General features: G+C 41.3%; 1 protein-coding gene across 1 annotated transcript in view; it reads right to left on the bottom strand.

Moving 5' to 3' along the window:
* Mettl15 (methyltransferase 15, mitochondrial 12S rRNA N4-cytidine) overlaps positions 1–904 on the bottom strand; it is a 187,268-nt gene extending 186,364 nt beyond the window's left edge. Inside the window, exon 1 of the mRNA XM_055599252.1 lies at positions 813–904. The gene's annotated coding sequence lies outside the window, so the exon portion shown is untranslated. The remainder of the gene's footprint in view (positions 1–812) is intronic.
* Positions 905–7,254: the final 6,350 nt, after the last annotated feature.

The following is a 7,254-nucleotide window of genomic DNA, read 5'->3' as shown; positions in this document are numbered from 1 at the left end:
GATAGATAGATAGATAGATAGATAGATAGATAGATAGATAGATAGATAGATAATGCTCTGCACTGTAACATCCTATTTTTCAGCGATATTCAATCAACAGGAATCTAAACTTCAGGAGGGAAAGAATATTACCTTCATGGTGTAGTTATATGCTCCTAAAATCTGCAATTAATAATTGCTTACTAAATGGGTAGTCATCTAAACAATGGCAATGAAATTAAGATCGTAATACTAAATTTTTCTGAAGGGCTGAAAATGTGAGCTCGGGAGGCTTGTCTAGCCAACCACATAAATAATATAAAGCATAAAATATCCTTCCAAACTGAAAATGAGTTATCTTAATAAAAACATTTCCCATATTTCCATGTATTTTCCTTTCTGAAGTATACATTCAGAAATAGTATAATATGGAACCCAAAAAAATCACCTGATCCAATAATGTCCCAGCCCAATATCGGTGACTTTATTTTGTAATGTTATACTTGTAGCATGTTAAACGCCGTCAAATACCAAATATCCTCAATGAGCAATAAGGGGAGCAGACCAGGAAGCCCTGACAAAAGACTTGGGACCTGGAGCCAGAAGACCCGGACTCCCAATTAATTCAGGTGGAGGTCCCACACCTTCCACAGAATGAGATCTCATTCCTTGGAACCCTGATGAATCAGGAAAGGAAAAGAGCAAAGTTACCCCAGCCCTTCAACACACCACCACTAGTACAGCCCATCAAGCCCCAAGCCCCGGGTCGGAGCCCACAGCAGCCCTCCCAGGTGGCTGCTCCCGACCTGACCCTCGGCCCCAGCCCCGCCCACCTCCGCCACCGCTCCCGGAAACAACCGCGCGCGTTGCCACGGCGACGCCAGGAAAAGCCGCTTCCCCTGCGGCCTGCGAGGCCCAGGCTCTGGCGCCAAAAAGCGAGACTCCGAGGCCACGTCCGACGTGATGACGTCAGCAGAGCGGCAGCCAATAAAATGGATAGCTGGGGAAGCTGGCTTGGGTTTGAATTTGTGGCTGAGTCCGAGGCGCCTGGAAGCCGTTTTCCGCCGAGGTGTCGCTGTCACTTCTTCGAGGTGAGTGGAGTGGACCCCGCGTCCGGCACGCGCGGGGTGACTCGGGGGTCCCCGGCGTGGAGGATCGGGCGTCTGCGGTCAAGTCCGCCGACCCGCTTTCGGCGGGAGGTGCGGGACGAGGGTCCCCGTGGCACTGCGCCTGGAAGGACTGCGCGCCCGAGTGTGCGGGACGCGGCCAGCGGTTCCCAGCGCCGAGGTCCCGGGCTTCGCCTTCGAGCCCCGGGAGGAACCTGCACTCTTTAAAGGGTAACTGGCCCCTTTCCCGGACCTGGACTGAGGACTCTCAGAGTCCAGCCTCCTTAAGTGTGAGGTTCCTTCCGGATTCCAAATTCGGAGTATCCTGCCTGGGAGACACACGTTGACTGTGCGACTCCTGGGCTCTGCTGACCAGCGAGGAGGAGCTTTTGTGCAGTGAGGCTGTCTGGTCAGTCCGGAGCCCAGTCGTGTATTGGGCATGGCCGGCCCTGAGTGCCCACCTGGAGGCCAGAAACAGCCCCAGGTTCCGCTGTTTCTGCATCTCTTTCCCTTAGGAGCTCCTTGGTCTTGCCCTTACAAAGAACTCAAAGCTGACTGTTGCTCATTATAATATGAAAGGGGATTATTGGACTGGAAGTAATTTTATTGGTGATGTCATCCCACCTCCTCCAGTTCCCACCTTGGGTTTTGGAAGGTTTTCTCGAACTTTGATGTTAGAGAATACGAAAGCCACACAAATGATAAATAGTACTTGCTATTAAATTCAGTGTCTCATAAGAAATACTTTAGTAAACAAAAATGATTTGCCTTGAGAGGTGTTCTCATTGAATCAGTGTTTACAGATATGCAAGATTTTTCATTTTCAAGGGGATCTTGTTCCGCTATAATCATACCTCAACTCAATAAAGACACAACAGAGTGACTGTGCAGTTAATCCTATGAAAGGTAACAGAAAAAAAATATATATATAGCGCACTATCACTGCTGATCTTCCCCCAGGGCAACCTGTCATTCTACCCTGATGTTTGTAACTCAGTCAGCTCAGTGGCACTGACCCTAAAGTTAACTTTCAGGAAGGATTAAGGCAGATAAAAACTAAATGAGGAAAGTTCCCTATTCTCAGCAGTGTTGGATCAGAATTTTCTACTTGAGTTTGAAAGAATAAATAGCTATGTCATTACACCTCTCTACCCCAGTTTGGAAGCGGTCTTTTCTATTGCTTACTTTTGAGGTCTGTATTTGTACCTGGGCCCACTGCCTGTCTCCTTAGTAGTAACAGAAGCCCCTGTATTTGTAAGCCAACCTTGCGTGAGTATTATGAGGGTTTAATGACAGGTGTATGCAATGCTTGCCATAATCTTGAGAGTAACTCCTAATCCTCACCATTGCTGATTATCACCATATTGACCTAATGCAAATCTTTGTATCGTACTTATTAAGAATAGTTTGTGTGATAGAAAAACATTTAAAAATCGGTAGTGAAATTTCATACTTCACTCCTACTTTAGTAAAAAAAATTCTGCTGAGCTCTGCGGTTTCCAGGAAAACACACTGCAGAGGAAAGCAGTGTTTACTACTTAGTGAGGAGTGGGGAAATAGATACCAATCCAAACATAGAAACTAAATTGCAATTCACAGGATGGGGAGTGCATGTTGACCAACTGTTAAATCGTTGCTGCAGTCATTACATAATACAGGTATATTGACATATCTTGAATTATATGATCCTTAATGCCAGCTAAATATCTTTAAATTTTTTTAATTACGGAATTTCATTTTTTTTAATTTCCTTTTTTATATTAATTACAGTTTATTTATTCACTTTGTATCGCAGCTATAGCCCCTTCCCTCATTCCCTCCCATTTCCACCCTCCCTCCCTCTTTTCCTCCCATGCCCCTCATCAAGTCCACTGCTAGGGGAGGACCTCCTTCCCTTCCATCTGACCCTACCCTATCAGGTCTCATCAGGGCTGGCTGTATTGTCTTCCTCTGTGGCCTAGTAAGGCTGCTCCTTGCTCAGGGGGAGGTGATCATAGAGTCAGCCACTGAGTGTAATTTCAATTTTTATGAGGACACTTCTCACGGTCTATACGTGGGTAAATTACCTTTTGGGTTCTATGTATTTTATATAATTTTATTAATTGTTAATTATATATTTGAGAACTCTAGAGGTATAAAATAACAATTCCATTTGCTATCAATCATTTCAGCATTTATTTTTCCTCTTGTCTGTTAATATACAGAATAATCATACAATTTTGGAGCAGGAAAGGCTCTTAAATATCATCTACTCTAATCCTGAGTTTAAATATTACCAGCTATAGCCCCTTCAATCATTCCCTTCATACCCACTGTTTCTGGAATGGATTGGAATTCTGTGGTGCTCAATAGACTTATTCCCACCAAAGAAATCTCACCACTGGCTCTTTTAATTCTACTTTAACAATATACCGTTTAAGACTAAATGTCACAAAATTGATTAGGGACTATACTGCTATCCTCGGATCATTGTCGGAAAAGAATTTACAAATCATCATTTCATTCCACAAACAATAACTGTTTCATATTAAACATAGTCTCCACACTTGATACAGAATCAAGTATATACCCTTGGTTACCCATGTTAGAACAAGAAAGCGTCACTTTAATGTAGGAGTGATATCATTAATTTCTGAGGGCATCAGTATACTTGGAATATTTTTTACCTTTAAGAACTATATTTCAGGGAGCAGTGACATGGTCTAGTGGATAAAGGTACATTCCTGGGATCCCTGTGATAGAGAATTGATTCCTACAACTTGTCCGCAGACCTCCACATGCATGCTGTTATGCATGTGCCCACAGACATATTAAAACACACATGATAAGTAAAATGTAATAAACATGTAAAATGTTTACATTTTACATGTTTGAAAAAGCACATGAAGTTTTGAGCAAAAACCTGTTAAATATATTTCTCATTGAATTGGTGGTCTCAGTGTTACAGACACTGGTCTCCAGTACCTGGGTTTAATCTGTCTGCCCTCAGCCTGCTCAGAAGCTGCAACTACAGATGTATCACAGTGCCTGGTCTTTACATCTGATTATTCTATCTGTCCTAGGAATTCTATTAAGAAAACTGCACTGTGAGTGGAGTTGTGTGGGAGGGCACAAGTCTTAGGTTCAGTCACTAGCATGGAGGGAAGACCGTTTTATTCACTTTCTTGTTTTCAGTAGGTAGTAAAATACGTGACTCTTTAAAAATATGATTAGTCGTTCATTTTGTAAAAAGATAAAACTAGTTATGGGTGAGACCAAGCTTTCAAAATCTTTAATGAGGGCTAAAAGAGTTTGAAGCTAATTGGAAATTTTTGTAGTTATTTTAAAAGACTGTTATTCAAGTAACATTTTTGGAAGAAATTTTGACAGTCTCTTAAAGGAGTTTAAAAAGTATAATGTCAAATGTAGCTTTGTGTCTCAACCTATTGTAGATTTTAAGAAAGACTGGTCTTATTTCCTATTCCTCTCTGTTCTCTAGCTGCAGCACAAGAAAGCAGATTCCCTTGAGCATTCCTTAGGCTCTACAGATAAAATTACATCCAGGCATTTAAAACTAAACAGTTATAAAGGAAATAAATGATTTAATTAAATTGACCATGCCAAAAACTAGCCTTGCAGCTCCATCAGCCTCCACTTTGCACAAGCTTATTGTAAGAGCAGTAAGCTTGTGCAAAGACTCTTATACTTGCCACCTGAAATATACAAGCATGGGCCAGCAAGGTGGCTCAGCAGATAAAGGCACTTGTTGCCAAGCCTGATCACTTTAATTTGATCCTCAGAATCCATGTGGAAGGAGAGTCAACTCCTGCTATTTGTCCTTCTTTGCATAGGGGTGAGACCTACTAGGCTTTAGTATATTCCTTGTCATCCTTGGTCAGCTGAAATTTAGGTAGTCATGTTGGTGAAGATTTGTGGTTTTATTTTTTTATATTCCTGGGAGAAACAGTCTCACTGCATACTCCTTGTTTCTTTGGCTCTTGTGATTTTCCACCACCTCTTCCCAGTGATCCCTGAGCCTTCAGTGTGGTAGTTGTTTTGTAGATGTTTCTACTGGGACTGACTCCATAACTCTGCATTTTGATTGGCTGTAGTGTTTTGTAATCGTCATCTATGGCGAAGAAATCGGAGGTGAAGACTACACTTACCTATGGGTAGAAGATATTTATAATGTAGTTAGGATTGTGCTAGTTTAGTGAAGTGATTGTAGATGCTCCTCCAAGATCCATGAGTTCACTAGCCCTGGGTGGTTGATTAAGTTTTCAGTATCAGGCATGATTTCTCTCTTGTTGATCGGGCTATTTCATAGTATCTTATCTGTACATATTTCAGGATATTTTAGTTACGGTTTAGTCAAAGTATATGCCTCAGTTATTTAATCCCTATGTTTGAAACTATTCATTTTATTTTAACTAACACACCAAAACCATCCTAGCGTTTTTCATTAGGCATTTTTTTAATGAAAATAAACCTCAGAATCTCTACATAGTGCTTTTTCACCTTCAAATCGTTACTCAACTGGTGGTAGGTATTTCCTACTTATGTTGTTATTGGCATTATCAGATAATAATTGAATATATTTGTGCAATACAGTATGATATTTGACATATATCCATTGTTAATTGAGCAAATTGATCTAAGTAATAATCCATCCCCTCAAATTTATTTATTTGTGATGCCAATATTAAGAACTATGCTCTCAGCCTGGGCTCTAGTAAAGACTTAGTTTAATAGTTTTTCTTTGCTTATTTTCAGTAGTTACAGGCTGATCCTGTAACTTGAATGCTATTAGCAAAGACAGAACAGGCACTGGCCTTGACAGAGCATCAGAGGCAAGTATCTTGAGCCCACAGGTGCCACATAAACCCAGTCTCATACACGTATACTCTGATGTGCTACTAAAGGGTGTGGTAACTGGAGAAAGGGATAGCAAGGACTGGACCCCTCACAGCAGCTCACAGACTGGAACTCAACAGGCACAGGTGTGGTCCCTTACTAAGTAGCTCACTTCAAGCTCTCTTCTAGATGTTTTGTGTTGTTTTCCTTCCTTTTTTTTTTTTTTTTTTTTTCCTTTTCTTTTTTAACCAAACAGGGTCTATGTAGCCCTTCTTGACTGGAACTCACTTTGTACAACAGGCTGGCCTCAAACTCACCAAGATCTGTCTGCCTGTGCTTCCCAAATTGGGATTAAAATTGCACCACATGCCCAACCTTTCTTCAGTCTGGAACCCAGCCTGGCCTAGAACTCAACAGCTATCCTTAATTCAGCTTTCTAAGTGCTGGAATTAAATTGGAGGATCAAGGGGTTTGCTATAAGACTGTGTCTCCTAATGATGTCACCTACACCTGTGATGTCGTACATTACAGCTGACTGCCTAATATGAACTGAAAATGACACCATAATAAACATGCTACATGTGGACAGGGGAAAAACCACAAGACCGCAACCCTATACAATAAAATACTGGCAATTAAGGAATGCTGCAAGCAGAAGAAATAGTTCCTACTTAAATGTTATTTGGGGGAGCAGGGTGTAAAAGTAAGTCTGTGAGTGTGTGTGTGTGTGTGTGTGTGTGTGTGTGTGTGTACACACATTTTGCAGAAGAAGGAGAAGTGTCATGATTTCTGGATTCTAGATTGTTTCGGGGATAGTTGAACCTTTCAAGTTATTGGTTTTTGTTGGTTTCCTTTTGTTCTTGTGTACAGTGTATGCATTTATTGGTGTTCTTTAAATTTGCGTGTCATTAAGAGATCAGAGACTAGGACCTCTGAATAAATAAGTAGTGTATATTGTTTTCTCCTTCTGAGATAACATACTAGCTAGTCACTGCAACCTTCAGAATAAACCAGTGTATCTCTCAGATGCAGGTAGAGACCAGCTGGGGTGCATCACTTTTCACTGGCAAGAGACTATCAGACGAGATTGCTTTTCCTTAAAGGAGTTTCCAAGCTAAACCTCCCATTATTACCCTAATGCTATTCAGAAAGATCCTTTCCTGCCCATTTCTCTGATCCAACCTAAAAACTGTGCTACAGCCATTATAAAAATCAAATCATAATCAGCTCTAGTATTTGAGTTTCTTAAGCCCAAGAGCTTGATTGCTATTTCAGGATATTCACTATTATGGTTGGTTGGTTGGTTGGTTGGTTGGTTGGTTGGTTGGTTGGTTGG

This window comes from Psammomys obesus, unplaced genomic scaffold (genome assembly GCF_907164565.1).
Source record: "Psammomys obesus unplaced genomic scaffold, mPsaObe1.curated_primary_1811, whole genome shotgun sequence".
Lineage (NCBI taxonomy): Eukaryota > Metazoa > Chordata > Mammalia > Rodentia > Muridae > Psammomys > Psammomys obesus.
This window is presented reverse-complemented; position numbering and strand designations above follow the sequence as displayed.